This window comes from Rhyacophila brunnea, unplaced genomic scaffold (assembly GCF_057557595.1).
Source record: "Rhyacophila brunnea isolate RB1 unplaced genomic scaffold, BYU_Rbru_1.0 scaffold_9, whole genome shotgun sequence".
NCBI classification, from domain to species: Eukaryota; Metazoa; Arthropoda; class Insecta; order Trichoptera; family Rhyacophilidae; genus Rhyacophila; species Rhyacophila brunnea.
Window position 1 is genome coordinate 20,534,438 of NW_028233361.1, and position 17,001 is coordinate 20,551,438.

Genomic DNA, 17,001 nt, shown 5'->3' on the forward strand with positions numbered 1-17,001 from the left:
AAACAACCTTACATGTAAATTGTACGTAAAACATTTCACCGTGGCACAGTTCGCCGTGAGCCGTAGAGTATACTATACAGTCTCCAATTTTATTAGATTTAATATGAACATTAATTCAATTTTCATAGCCGATTTTGACAAAATTCATGAACTCAAGAATGAAAACCTTACCTAACCTAACAAATAATCCAGTACCTATATCGGCTATTTTCAAAATTTGTATGCTGCTGGCTTCCTATAAAGTGTAAACCGACAAGAACCGTGTTTTATTTAGACTTGAATTTTATGTCAGTACTATACGACCCAGAGAAATTGGACGGTCTTTAATATACGGCTATATTATTATATTTTCGATACAACATTTCACGGTGAAGTGTGATACGGCGAACTGCATAGGTACAAATTTACGGACACGTAAGTAAGCACCAGTGGCGAAAGGTGGACGTAGGCTGTTAAGATCCTCCATAAATAGTGCACACTAAACTTTGTCAGCCATACGTATTTGTTTTCACTGGACTAAGACCTACACTTAGTGTTGGTTAGTTTTTAATATTCAATTAAACCCTGCGAAAACAAACTATACTATATAATGGTCAAAAAATACTGGTCTATCTACAAAATATCTATAATTATGCCATTCAATCATAAATAATTTTGGATATTTCATAGATACAATAATATTTTTTATCTATTATAGTTTGGCTTAGGCAGGGCTTAATGAATTTTAAATAATTAATTAACAACATTATTGTAATATGTGTTTCTAATTCAACGAAAACAAAAAGTATGAATGAAAAAGTGTGCACAATTTTGTCGTATCGCCAAAAACATACCAAAACCATTATGGTTTGGTTTAGGTAGGGTTTAATTTATTTTTTAAACTAACTAACAGCATCTGTCAATTGTAGTCTTAGTTCAATAAAAACAAATACGAATGACTAACAAAGTTTAGTGTACACTTTTTATGTCAGATATTAACTGCCTACCTCCACTCTTCGCCACTGGTAAGCCCCAATCTATAAATTTAATATGTAATTATGTAGAATTTATATTGCCAATGGCTAAAGGTTAACCATCAGAACAGCAGGATGCCACAATAATCCAATAAAATAGCCATTATAAATGAAAAGCATTTTTTTGTTTCTCGCGGTTTGTATATGAACAACGGATTCATAAATAATAATATAATATTATGTAGAATTCAATATTGTCAACAGCCATGAGTTATTAATCACTACCGCAGGATACCACAAGGAGCCGCAAAGTAACCGTCATAAATTTCAAGAAATTTTGTGGTTTCTTGCGTTCCACTGAACCGTATCTATTGATCATAGTAGATAATATACACAGTGATCCCTAAATTTAGTAAATATGAATTTGATAGATAAGTTAATAAAACAGTCCGTCGTGTGAAATATTGTTTTATGGGTAAACAAACTTTCGGAAGCCTGAGTCGATGTTAAATATTTACAAATCAATTAATCATCAATTAAAATCGTTTTAAATTTTGTATTTGACTACCGCTCGTAAAACATTTTTACTACAACTATAATCGCTTTGATTTGTTTACATACTAGTTTACGAGGTTGTTTTTTTGTTCTTTTGAAAAGTGCTGGGCAGAATGTACTTAATTAAATTTAGCTTTAGCAAGAGTGTAAACACAAAGCGAACAGTAAAGTTGGTGTAGTCCAGTGATTACCAACCGGTTTACAGCAGTACACTGGTGTGTGCCGCAAGTTTCCTCCGAGGGTGCCGCTAAATTTTCTCAAGTTTTACCTTTAAAGAGCATAATAATATAATATCTTATAACCCAGTTACAACAAACTAATTAGCTACACTGTATTACTGTAAATTTATGACTTAAAAAGGTGTTAGATCAAGTCTAATAAAATTTGAATAATAATTATAATTACGTATAATTCAAAAGACTTTGAAATGTAATTTTCAAAAAAATGAATTCAGATTATTTATATTAGGAGATCATCATGACGTGTTGTTATTATAATGTCGGTGTTTGGTATGCTAGAGAAGTTTGAGTATGCGGCAGTAGCGAATACCTCATAGTAGGCCATTATTTAAAACCTACTTTCTAAAAATAAAAAAAAACCTAATAACGTATTTAAATAATAACTTTATTATTTTATATAAATATATTGCCTGCTCGTACAACCTGACCAACCGAAAACGTATATCGCACAATAGGTAACCGGATATGACACAATACAATCAAAAGAGGCCCAAAAGAGGAAAATAATTACGAAAATATCACGCATACAACACATACATACGTTATATACGTATTGTAAAAAAAACACACACACAGTGTCAAAACCAGTGCTACCACCATCACGTATCTCTATCACTATCACGTATCGCATCTAACCACTATCACGTGCCGTGAGGCTGTAGTTATTTAAGTCTGACGGGCCCTCCGGTGTATACAGTGATGTATCTTTTGTAAAAATATGAAGACTCCATTCCGACTAGTTTTGCGGTCAGCACGCCCAACTATCGTGTAAGTCAAATTTTCTAGCCCGAGTTAGAATCGTGGTTGGGTATTTCTTTTTTTTTTAAATCTATTTTAGTGTCTGTTGCATTTTTCGTGTAATATCTGATAGAAAAAGATAAAATATAACATGTTTTGTTCAGTAAAATATTGAAGATGAACAAACCTCAAATTCAAGTACCTACTGTAAACATGGCTGTTCTATGACCTTTTCCATTGTTGTGCGGTTTTAGTGAAAAGGTTGAAAAACGCTGGCTGAAGCCTAAAAGTTGACGCCCGAAAATGTGGATGTGCCAAATTGAAAATATCGGAGAGGACACTGTAAACAGCTCGATGATCTCTTGAATCACTAAGGCCTGAGTGTGCTAACTAAAATTAGCATACCTACTTTGAAAGAAAAGCGACCAACTACGAGTATTATAAATATAGCTCATACCCTTTTAGATCCTCGAGAATAGACCACTTGACTTACTCATTTCAATGACTGTTCTTTATAATCACGATACACATTTTAATTATAGGTACGTCATGTAACATAATATAGGAGACTTTCACGCCTGTTTACCATCTTAATAGACGTTTGGGCTCAAAAATCTATTACGATAACTAAATTTAATATAAAATCATTCTATTGGATTGTTACATTCTCAAATCTTGTAAATTATTCGTTGAATAAAAGAAATGTTTTATTAAATTATTAGCAAGTGCAAGTACGCTATAACTAAAAACTAACTAATAAACTAAATTATCCAGGCATCGGTTTGTAATTAGGGCAATAATTATTAATGATACCTTAATTTAAAACACAAAAACCGATAGTCAACATTAACACAATTTGATAAGCATTACATATAAGAGCTGCTAGTTCAATCCCTTGTAATTAAGTAGGGTACCTGTTTAATTGGTTATAGCACATTGGTGATAATCCTTTGGTTACAGGTTCAAGTTCCGTCAGGTGTCGTACATAAAAAAAATCTATTGGGTTTATCTGGTGTATTTTAAAATTATGTGTATATAAATAAATTATTATTTAGATTATATTGCAGATATTATAAACACAAACGGTGAAGTAATTGGAAAGTGTCCTATCTATAAATGTAGTTGTGGGCATCTGATTCGAATACAATATCTGGCAAAAAATCACAAATCCATTTCGCATAATAATATAATAATTATTATAATCACACAATAATATAATACGTTTAGGCATTGATAATATTTTTTTGAAACTCTATAAGTATCCAATATTGATAGAAAATATTCAATTATGGTTTTTTTAGATTATCACGGATGTTCTAAGTGGAAAATGTCAGTCACATACAACCATTTGTTTCCCAGAGACAGTTTTTCTTTTTTAAATTTATCACAAGACAATTTTTCCACTACGTGCAAGCAGTGGCGGCCGGTGATTTTTTGGATTGTAATTTTTGAGGGTGCGCTGGAAACCTACCTTATTGAAAAATGAAATCAATTTGGCCTTATTTTTGATTTGACAAAACGTTATTGACATTTGGGAAATTACCTGTATATTTTATATTTTTAATAAAACATGTTGCGAGTTACTTAAATCTTTATTGGATTTATTTTAAGAAACGATTTCATCTCTTATAGTAGATAAATACCTCTTACTTTCAACGTAAGCCATCTTATTCTATATAAGTACATTATCCTTAGCAATTTGTACACTGTATGAATAATGATTATTATGAAACTGCACTTTGTGAAATAGTATTAAGATTTATTAGCTTATCACTAGAATTCATGAATTAATAATTTTTATACCTATTATAAATAACCGACATCATTTCGCATTTAGTGCACACAGGATAATGAAATATTAATTTTCCAGAAATTCGGTAGGTACCAAAATTATTTTTATCTTCATTGATTTAATTTTCAGTACACATAAATCAAAATATCTTACCGACATTCTATTATATTCCTTATCCATTTTAAATTTATAAAATAATGAATTCTATTGTATTAAGTTTAACAGGCATTTTACATACGAGATTGCTAAATATGATACTAAACATAATTTGAGCGTGAAGTCGCGGCGTCTATAATAACAAACCATAATTCAAATCTGTAATTGTTCTCTACTCAGAACAATATGATGTCATTTTACCCGGTCGGCGCTCGATATTCTGGAATTTACGCATGGCGTAAGTGATTAGCACGGTTTAAGTTGTTTTATAATGGCTTTAGTTAAAACTAAGCTTTGGGCTCATTTTAAGTAAACAAAATTATTGCCGGAGCGCAAACGATTTCAGCGAGGATGACGTACACGGTGCATAGTACCCGTATTATCGCCGATTGGAAATGTGGGCACATCGGTTTGTGGTTTGCATTACAATAAGTGAGCGATAATATTAAAAACCTATGAAGAAAAAATATGATTTACGATTTTGAACGATGTTTCATAGCAATGCAAGCAGTGCGGTGCACTTGTATGATGTTAGACCAGCCGCCGCTGCGTGCAAGGTTGGTTAATTTACCAAGCAGTGATTCGCTTATCGCATCCGCTCCAAAGTCACCAAATGATTGATGACGTTGTTATTTTTACCCAGAGGTTACGAGTGATTGTTTACAAGCCCTGTCAAAAGGATAAGCTAGAAAAGCTATTTCACAACAAAGTTAATCAATTATATTTTTAAACTGTTTTATTTAAAAATAGAACATATGCTGAGAATATATAATATTTATAAACCATCAGTAAAATTATTTGAATATGTAGATTTTTCTCTACCTCAGCAATAGTGTATTTGGGGGGTTAAAAAGCTTGACACGTCAAGTACATAGTGACTAAACAACTTCTTTCAAACACTTTCAATAAAATATAAGACCGTAGATTAAAATATATTCAGTCCACATATTATATATTTTCAGATGCCAGACTTGTACATGTTCAGCGTCAGAACACGCAAACATAATCCATTTTACACGCATTAGCCAAATCCTTCATGGTTAGAAAGATGCGCATATCATACCAATCACATTATTTCCGGGTGGATTTTACGAAAAAATAAGTAAGAAGAATTATTAGAAAAACTTGCGATAGACAGGGACATGGTTCGCGTGAAATACGTAAATAAACAGATATACAGAATGAATAGACTGATTCGATTCGTAATGAGATATATTATGCAGTGCGCCCCTTTACAGAGCCTTTAATATGTTTTTATAAATAACAAGTCAGCGCATTTTGACCAATGACATTTTTAACGGACAACGCACTCAGTACAGAAGCTAGCAAGTAAATTCGCGTATAGCGACATTCGCACATGTATAGGTAGACGTCACGTGACGAAATTTCGCAATTTCCATTATGCGATATCCCGCATCGGGAATTTATAGCAATATCACCTTTATTGTCATGGCGTTAGAGCAGTGTTTCTAGTGTCAATATTTATTTGAGCGAGCTATATTGATATTAAAATATGAATTATGCCATTCGGCAGACCCGATAAAAAGCATCGGGAATTTATAGCAATATCACCTTTATTGTAATGGCGTTAGAACAGATTATGCCATTCGGCAGACCCGACAAAAAAGTGAGTGTCATTTTTTTTCCAGATGCTTCCTCCATATTAATGTCGTTGATTTTGATACATCTAGTATTACACTCGGATGAGAGCACGAGTGATCCCGTGCGATCGACAACGGTTGGATACAGGAGCGTGCCCTCTACCTTCATCTCACATCACCACCCCACCGCTGCTATCTGACCACTTTGCCTACTCTTGATCTTGAAAAACTACTAAAAAGTATCCGCAGCCTTTATTAAGGCTTTACCTCAGCTGAGGCATGGTCTAAAAAGATCGTGACTAGGCGATGCGCGGAATGCGGGTCGCGGGTGCAAATGACGGAAGCCGAACGAAAAATAATTTGTCATAAAAGTTCAACATGCGTCCTTTTTATGTTATGTTTATTATTATATTCGTAATAATAATAGTTTATTCAATTGACATGTTTTCTTTTTTAAGTACATACGTAAAGTTTTTTAGTCATCTTTACACGATTTAAGAATATTTTCATCCGACACCATGACAAAACGAATCGACGTGCAGACGCCTCGACTATCGCTCTTCGAATGACAACGCGGCCGTAATTTCGTTCTACATACAGTTGAAAATTATTTGCCGTTTCAATATATTGTGCTTAGGTATCATGGATCAAAGCGATGATCAAAACCATCATGGATCAAATCTTATGTATGGTTTTGCGATTTTACGTGATTTTTCAACTAAAAAAATCGGCTCACCATCCATTCATAACAATCACAACTTTCAGATTTAATCTTGGCAAAATCTGCGCATGTGAAATAATAAAATTGACGGAATTGACTGCTGAGTGAATCTAAAATTATATTGAAATTAAGCAGTAATAGTGTCTAATATCTCTGCAATAGATGAATCTGCAATATGTGATGACTTGCAGCTAATTAAACATTAGCCTTCAATTTCATGTAGTTGGGCCCCATCTATATATTGAAGGGTTTTTTTACATTGAAATAACCTCTGTATAAATGCATCCATATAGTGGTACACAAGGAGCACTGAACGGCAACAAGGACGCCTTAAAATCCGCTATGGGTATAGATAGACGAACTAATTCATCGTAAATACGCGTCAGCGAAAGGATCGTGAGTACTAGGAAAACATACGAGAGGCTTTCTTGCGGATGCTTATTATCCTCGGCTTGTGATAATAATAACTGGAATCTGTTAGAAATGCCTATGTTATTTAATTTTTCAGTACAAAGGATTGTTAATTTCTCATCAACAATCTATATCACCATGTAGAGTGGTGATTTTTTGTACCATAGCTTTCTAAGTGAATGCATGCTCTTGCACTAATTTATTAATGTAAGCATAGTGAACAGGTAGGTATTTGTCAGTCTTATTTGCAGGACTTAATAATATAAACGGTCGCTGATAATATCATATAATTAAGAGCATAGATAATATTAGTTAGTGTTCAAAATATACATAGGTACGTAAATTCTGAATAAAGTGATTTTAATTGCATGCTTGAATGCTGATAATAAAAAACGTTTAAAGTATAGTGCAGTTTGCCGATTTGTAACGATAACTTTGCAGTAGATGTCACGTTATTATAATATATAAAACATACACTAATTATTACAGCTTTTAAACATCTTTTCCTTTTACAGCCTGCCTTTGAATGAACGAAATATACGATGAGGTGCATATTAATATGTAGGTAAATATTGCGACAACTTACTATTGATCGAGTTATAATTATTTTACTTATCGATGCGTCTATTTATGTGTTACTGATATAATGTAATATAAAATTTATTTTTATTAGGGTAGGCTTTAAATTTTGGCTGTCATTCATTTTTAGCATTGACATAATATATGTAAGATTTTAAAGTAATTGTTGATACTTACCAAAGTTAAAATGACTAAAACGTGAAATAGGCACTTCTTGCATTACGTTCCAAAATATACAACTGTGACGGTTAAGCTTCATTGTCATTATGATATTAAAATAATAAATAATAAAACAGACACGAATATTTCATTTCACGTTTGCTTCATTCATAGCATTTTTTTATGGAAATTTATTTCGTTGGCAAGTAAAAACGAAATGAAAAAAAATGTCGCCGACCTGTCTGGGCAGTATTTTGATCCCAACCCTATGATAGACGACGTCGTAGAAAAAAATATTTTACAAAACGTACCATACCATTACATACCATATAAAAGCTTTTATAAAGATGAAGCTTTTATATGGTATGTATAAAATAATGCTGGAAAAGTAACTAAATTTTACGATTAAATTAGCGACACGTAATTTCATATTCCTCAACACGTTATACAGGGAAAGATCAATGATAAACATATCTTTTACGACACTGTATCTCGTCGAATTTTTAATTTTACATTATAATTAAATAATTATTACAAAAACTGTACTATACGTACAATATTGGTCGAGGTATTATTATTTTGAATAATTTAGATTTTCGTAAATAGCCGTTAGGTCTGTAAGGTAAGTGAGTAAGTAACAAAGGAAAACGCCAATACAGATCGCCTTTTTTGCCAAAGACTGTCTGGTACGAAGATAATAATCTTCAGTCGGCGTCCACCCACTGCTGGATACAGATCATCGTCAATTGAAATCTGCTGTCCAATATAGACGAAGTTGTTGACTCGTTCGATTTGAGTGCTATTGATGAGGGTCACTTTTGGATCAACAAAGTAGTAAATCATTATTTTTCTCTTAGAGACATTTATCTTAAAACCTACTTTAAGGCTTTCATTTGCAAGCTCCTGTATCCTTTTCTGAAGGTAATCTGGGTCATTTGCAAATATTCGCCATTAATGGTGACTCCACCGTTCTCTTTATTAAGTGGCTCGAATACATCTTCCAAAGCACCGCAATAATTACAGATGGTAAAAGATACTAATTATTGTCTTTGTAATTTTATTTGTGTTTTTCATTTAGTAAATATATGTTAATAAGGGAATCCTTTTAGTAGAAAATGGGTTAATCTATTACTGAGCAATCGATACATTTTGCCGAGAGTTTGTTATCCTTTTGACGTTTAAAAAATTAGGTATCTAGGCAATGAATGTTCAGTAATACTATGTTATTATTAACAAAATTCCTACTTAATTCCCAGAAAAACTAAAACGAGTAATAAAATTCCGCTTGGCACGGTTCGGCGATTGGCTAGGCGACACGAAATTCACGCTGTGAGAACAATATTGTGCCAACACAAGTTAGTTAGTTTTCTTATGTACCAGTAGGTATATGAGTTTTCCTACTGGGAAATGTATAAATAAGAGTTAATAATTAACTGAGGCCCTGAGTAACAAATATTATGATCGTTTATAATAATTAATAACCCACATAATATGATATATATAATCAACTAATTCACAATAATGTAAAATAAAAAGTAATTATTATTATTTAAAAGACTGACCCTTGTATCTTGTATCTAGCGCGATCGAATACACCTCTTTTTACTTTACGGGTAAGGGGTCTCTTCATTAATCTACTGATTTAATTGTCCGTTTTAAGAACGTACGCCTAATATCTACGCTGAGATGTACCTATCTGAAGTGAAAAGCTAATAGGCATTTAAACACCTCAGACAAATATTCACAAGGAAGATGGTTAGATCCAGTAGCCTTAATAGATACACACCTCGCCCAAAAACTGAAAAATGTATACGAATTCGACTTTCATTATTATTTGCTATTCTTCTAATAGTTATGTTTCTGAAGTTTTCCAATTTATGAACTTGAATTAATTATTGTCGTTTTTCTGCCTACCTGCTTTATTTATCTGTTGATTTGAGCTGATTAAAACTTTAAAAATATATTTTATAAAAAATCTTACAATACATAATGTGATTAAATAATCCCAAATGCCGCCTATTCGATGCCTTGCATTACGAGGACACTGCTTTAAAGTAGCGAATAATGATCCCTTACGAAAGCTCAGAGCAACCATATACTAAGCTTTGGGAATAGATGTTAGCGACGTATACCGGGTGTGATGTGCCGTGTGGATGACTTTAGGAGTAACGAAGAGATAAGAGAGTGGACCAAAAGCAACATGGCTTGTTCTTCAAGACAACCGGATCCCGGTGTCCTAAAATGCCGCTAAATACTATCTACAAAGTGTATACGGCAGAGCTACGGGATGCTGGCGTGACCTGGAATGACGCAAGAAGACTGGCGAGCGACGGGAGTTCTTGGAAGCGCGGTGTGGTGTCCATATGCTCTTCATTTTCATCGTCAAACAAATGAATTGCGAATAGAAAGAGTGACATGAATTGATTTATTACCGGATTTATTACCTTTACCTATATAGTATACTTATGTACGCTTTCGGGACCAGATTTTTGAAGTTTTGTGCATTGTTGTTAATATTAAATTACCTTATATTATATTGAATTTCTCTTGAATTGTCTGTAATGTATAACAGACAGCGTATGAAAATGGAGACATGACAGGAAGAAGACGTATTAAATATACAAAAATTCTGAATTTAAAAAATCGAAGGAACCGAAAGAAAACAAATGATTGTGTCATAATAGTTTGACAGATGCTTACATTTGGGTAAAAGCATATCGAGTGATTAGAGTATCGAGAAATTGGTGTGTTATTCAAGAAAATTAAAGGGTACCTATTTATTATAAGGATCGGGTCGTGAAAAAAATCAAATGAAACTCTTATAATAGTTTGACATCTTAGTGCGAGAAATTAGTTTGCTACCCAAGAGATTTAGGAGTAATTATAATATGTATAGATTGCTGTAACCTATTGTGACCTCGGGGACTTACACAATCATTCGAAAATATAAACATTATGGATGAGAAAAAACCACCTAAGCCGCGTTGCCACGATTCAAGTACGATCCGAGTACACTCGGACGGAGTGCCATCCGAGCGCTCTCGTACGAGACAGCTTCATACTAACTACTCCTATCCAAGCTACTCGGACCGCGTCCTACTCTTCCGAGTTAGCTCGGATATGAGTAATTAGTATGAAGCTGTCTTGTACGAGTGCGCTCGGATGGCACTCGGTCCGAGTGTACTCGGATCGTACTTGGATCGTGGCAACGGGGCTTTAGCGACGACGCTTAGCAAATCAACGAGTTCAGCGATGACGTGCTCGGCAAAGTCAGGAGACACTACAAAGACTCCGCTAGGCTGATGCAGCAGATCCCAGACAAATAATTGATTGTGAAATACCGGAACAAAGATAGTACGAGAGAACAAACACGTAAACGTATGAGGGAGAGGAAGACATGGATAAGAATTATGTGAATGTCGTCAGGCGGTACTACCACCGGCTAATATTTGCTAGTATATAAATGAGTCACAAATTCACTTTGTCCATTTTGTTTTGTTTTGAGATATTCACACAAAACGAATATCGAACCTCTACATAGAAAAAATAACCTTTTTCTTGGGCCATTGGGCGGGTGCTTTAGTATTTAAACTACAGAGCTTATCCAATCAAACACTTGAAAATTTTGGGAAACATGATAATATGAACAATAGAAAAAATGATATTTGAAAATTGCTACGAGTACCAGACGGACAAGATGCATTTTGAAATTGGATGATATTTTTCAACCGTTATACTTTATACTGTCTGCAAAAGACTAGTTTTGGAAATATATAGAACATGTTATTATATCACTTTAAATTAGGAATAAAATTGCATATTCAGTTCATATTTGGTCAAAACTGAACAAGATGATTTTTGGAAATGGACAACTCAAATAAGAACTTCAATTTGAACGAATATGTTCACATTATAAGCTTGTTTTATTATGAAAGAGTTACCACAAGTAAAATATTTAGGTAAGTTAAGTAGGTTAGATTTTTACGTTTTTTTGTTGTTTATTTTATGGTTGTTTGTATTACTTAGGAATTACTTAAAAAATCAACTGTTGTAACACATTAAATTGGCTGTACACATTTAATATTAAAAATACTAAATTTTTATCCGTATCATTAAACATAATTTGAAAATACCACTGGATTCACGCCAATCTTGTTTGCCATTTGAGCCACGTGCGTCCTAAATATTAATGATTGTATCTATCTGAAACCCTTACTAGTCGATTCCTCATATAGGGTTTCCAGATTGAAATGTTGAGAGAAACATGGATGTCGTCAGTCTACTTTTCAAGATAATGTAACTTAGACATTACATCAGTCAGGTTTTTCACGTCTAACGAAGGGAAGTTTGGGGCTGTGGAAGGGAGTCGGTGTACGGGGGACGGAAGCCCACTAGTAGTACTTACCTAATTATTTATACGCATATAAGATTACAGTATTATTTTCATTAACATTTTATTCTCAAACTTTTCATATTTACTGTGATCATTAATTTGATAACTAAACGGAAATTTGAAAATATATTCAATTAAATCACGATATATCTATTTATCGGAAACGATGCGTTTTCTTAAGTTTCGGTGTAGCTTAATAATAGCTGTCTATAGTTAATTTATCGTCACCTCAAATCTACAACTAGATAACTTGATTTTCACTGTTTTTGAGTTAGCTATTGAATATGATTCTACATTTCCTTCTCTACAAAATGATAAAACTAGGTCAGAATTTAATGGGAATTATATTAATTTGTTGTTTGAAAATATGAGCTAACTTTAAAATCATAAATGCATTAACATATAATAATATATCTACAATATTTTTTCATACAATTGAACATTATTTATTTTTTTCCAATTAGGCAAGCACAACTTTCCATTTTTATTTTAAATAATCATTTTAGCCTAGATTTATGATAATCAAGAAAGTTTACCCAACATTGACCAAATCAGAGTTGTCTAGTTGTAGTATTGAGGTGACGTTATGTACTTCCTTCAATATAATATAATAAATAATACGTATATCAGCACAATAGTCTCAAAACTCTTTCAAAGAAACGGGATTTCTCCCTGTTTAAAATTGTTGAATTCACTTAAAAGGTGTACTAGTAGTAATTCATTAATTAGTCATCTTTTGTTGCTTAATCCATAAATGAATTAATGTATCCAAACTGTCGAACTTCCATCGCAATAAATTATCTTTCGCAACCATGATAAAGATAATAATAATGTATGTACATATAGAGAGAATATACATTACTTTATATGAGCTACATCTCGGTAATTTGAACAGTTGCCAATATTATTTAATATGCAAAGACTACACTTCTAACTTCTGACACGCATGATGGTGATAAAATTACATTAAATGTAAATACAGCTACCATTTTTCATTATTTTAACTAGATATTTTCAAATTTTAAATACAAATACGTTATTGTAAACCAACTAAACCAACAAATTTTGTATATTATTTCATACTTTCAAATTTACGCAATCATTTTCAAGTACCTACCAGCCTATAGCCGTATACGATGTATTGTATTCAGCGGCATCGCGTGTAGAGATTGTAATCGAGAATTTCATAATCGTCACAATGAAATTGTGAAATTTCATTCTTTAGAATTCGAAAAAATTTTGATGACGTACATTTTGAACACACTAATTTGTCGACTTTTTTATTTTCCCGATATTCGATAATTCTTAAATTGAAAAATATTATAAATTCTCGAGAAATATCTTTATCTTTATTTTAACTCAAGCTGCATATATTATCTGCCGGCCGAATCCGCTTGACATCAAATCCAAGATTTTTTTCGGATGGGTTTTCGTACCAAAAAAATTCATCGGCCAATTTAAGAAGTTCCATTTTATTTTAAAGTCAAGGGCTTTTTTTAGTTTTCATTATGTCATTATTTTTTTAACCGACGATTTTTTAAAATTAAGATTCTGGTCAGCAGCTTTCTTTTTCCGTTTTAATTTTGTTATGACCTAAAAAACTTTCGCATACAAATCAGAAAAGGATCCAAATAAAAGAACTCACGTCTGAATCGAAATGCAGAAACTTACAGTTCTCGGAATATCTACAAAAACTGCATGGATATTAAAATTTATTACCACAAGCTTGCATAATTGTATGATTTTTACATCGATAATCAATATTTCTATCTACGCCACTGCATATCGCTCTACAGACTTGATAATAACTATGTTATGACAATTTTAAGACATCCGAAAAAATCATTGGTTATATTGTTTTGAATGTCATCTTGAATATCTAAAAAATGCGTCAGCAAAGGTCATTTTGTAACGAATTATTTTGGTAGGGTAATTAGTTAAAAATTTATAAGGAAACAAAGAAATTTCTTATTTAAAATTGCTATAAGTACGTTATCTTAACTTATCACTCTTAATAATCTTATATTTAGTAAAAAACGCCGTGTAAATAACGGTATTTCAATTAACTTGTGAATATGTTCAGGCAAGTAATTATTGTACAGCTACGACTGCAAGATAGTCATACACAGATAGTGGACTCTTTCTTAATTCGCGATAACGACGTGTTCAACATTGTAGAGATCAGAAAATAAACATCAATAATCGATTAGTCTAAGTCCAAGACGTAATTTCGATATTGTGGCATATTTAATTTTGTCGTATTGTTTGATTGCAGACACGGGAAATTCTGTGTATGGATTACCTTATCAATATTATCATTGCAATAACAACAACGCAGGCGATGGAAACTTACGTCAGTGGAAATTTTATCGTCGAATTTTCTCTGCTATCTCTTGCTTATCGCTTTTCCTGAAGTTCACATCGAAGCTCGTCGGGAACGCATCGATCAGGTGCTTTACGATGATTTGATTAGAGTCTGTTCAAACAACTAAAACGACGATTGAATCTCACCTCACTTTAAATATTTAGTCACCTTAAAAATATCACTGATTTTAACAATCGATCCAGTTTTTAAATATATTATTTATTTATTAATTGAACATATTATTACTGACAATATATTAATTAGTTATTAGTTACATACCTATAACTTTTATTGGTAATTGTGCCGTAGATGCCGTCATGAGCTTTTATATTTTTTTTTACGAAAACGGTTTATTCCATGTAGACAATTATAATAAATACCCTTTTTCTGTCGGCGCATAAGATTTTTGATCCAATAATAATTGTTAATTAAAAATTTGAAATTTTATACATTTTGATGCATCATTATCACAAACTAAGATTATATTAGGTAATATTAGGTTGGGGTAGGTTAGGTTTGGTTTGGTCTAAAAAGAAAGTTATAAAATCTCATAACGGCATCTGCGGCACATTTATCCTTTTATTAAATATCGTAAGCTCTGTAACTTATATCGTGTCATTTTCTAAAGCTTTCCATATGAAGCTTTCGTTGTAATGGCAAATGTCTGGAATGTGTTGTAGTTTTATATGTATGTTTTGTGACTCATCAAATTTCAAATGACTATGTGAATCATCGTCGAAAATTTGAGGTATATTAATTAAAATAACTAAATTGTGTCAAGCTTTTTAGAATCGGCTGTCAATATTAGTGATATTTGTTTATACAAATTATTTCGATAATCTTGTAACGCCTTTCGCATTGGTTGAATCAAATTTTGATTTTTTTTTAAGATTATTGTATTAATATTTAATTTTATAAAGTACGTGTTGCGAGTGACGTCTAAATGAGATGACTTGATTTAAATTGTTTTTGTTTTCGTTTTCTAGACGCGCGTCGAAGGAATTCGTAATTTGGCACGTAAAAAAATGATAAAAAAACAAAATAATAAGCGAGCGAAACGGCGTTGACACTTGGTTGGCGCGTCGCGTTTTTACCTAAATAGACTGGTTCGCAGCACGAAAGGAAAGCGCATGTGCCCGTCAACTTTCCACCTCTCACAAAACACACACAAAAAGTCAGCCGTGCTATGCAATCGAAAACCTGACCTAATAAACACAATCGGAAAAGTGTGCGGGTACGTTGGCGACCTAACTGGCATCACACAACAAAACCTGCGCTCAATAATGTTCTAATCATGTAACAGCGAAGACACCAGCCAGCGACACTTGAATTCAGACCGACAACTAAATACCGACAAATGCATCAGACAACTACTTTTATAATACACATACGACACAATATACATGTCGTGTTTTATTTAATATACATTAATTATTTATCATAAAACAATATTAATAATAGATATATCAATGTAAACAAAACGAAATAAATAATAATATTTCAATCAGGACTATAATAGAATCTTTAGTTAAATGAAAGTTACATTAAATTGCTGTCATTTGGATAATATGCGATGTGATAAAAGCTGTTTTTCTTAATAAATAACGTATTCTTTATAATCTTCAATAAGTAATAATTGTTAGATGTCTGGTTATCTGTTTAGTCTTTGATAGTTATATTGTCCTGTTATATAGGTTCGTTTCATTCAACTGAAGTATGCGCGAGTCCTGTGCACCGTACGCCCACTAACAACACACAAAGGCGCATTGATCACAAGCCGAGAATATTACAGCCAACTGAAATATTGTTGTCCGCTGTAAAGTGTATTCTGGAGAGAAAAGACTGATCGATTTTCTTAAAGGCTGGCAGCGTCGTGGAAATGTGGCATTGCGGGGTCATTTTAGTTTTCCCACTTAGCCACTGTGCCGGCGGATGGCGTCGAAGCCTTCGTGGGTTGGTTTGTTTTAAAGACGGCAATGGAGGCGATCGTAGCTTTTGATTTACACCCACCTGTCACGGATGACAGTTAAATTGCGTTTGACAGAGGCACTGCGGTTGAAATGCGCGGCGTGACGCGGGCGGTCGCGAGCACGTTCGCGGGTCTCCTTTTGGATGCGAACTGAAGAACTGAAGTCAGCAGTGTTGCCGACAGCCAAAGGGAAAATATCTGCCACACGCAGAGGAAAATAAATAATTTAGCAGAAAAAAATCTTAATATTCGCACTTTCTTTGTTTGCAATATTATATATATATATATATATATATATATATATATATATATATATATATATATATATAAACTAAATTTAATAGCAGAGAACATAAATGTACTTATTTAT

The 17,001-nt window shown here is 32.8% G+C and overlaps 1 protein-coding gene across 9 annotated transcripts in view; it reads right to left on the reverse strand.

Moving 5' to 3' along the window:
- Positions 1-16,783, reverse strand: part of Shab (potassium voltage-gated channel shaker cognate b) — a 38,559-nt gene extending 21,776 nt beyond the window's left edge. For 8 of the 9 annotated variants that reach the window (XR_015072170.1, XR_015072169.1, XR_015072168.1 and 5 more), the window contains exons 1-2: positions 16,673-16,783; positions 14,651-14,830 (exon numbers count right to left, since the gene is read on the reverse strand). The gene's annotated coding sequence lies outside the window, so the exon portion shown is untranslated. Of the gene's footprint in view, positions 1-14,650; positions 14,908-16,672 lie in introns of all 9 variants that reach the window. The other variant, XM_085960140.1, reaches the window with a different exon arrangement.
- Positions 16,784-17,001: the final 218 nt, after the last annotated feature.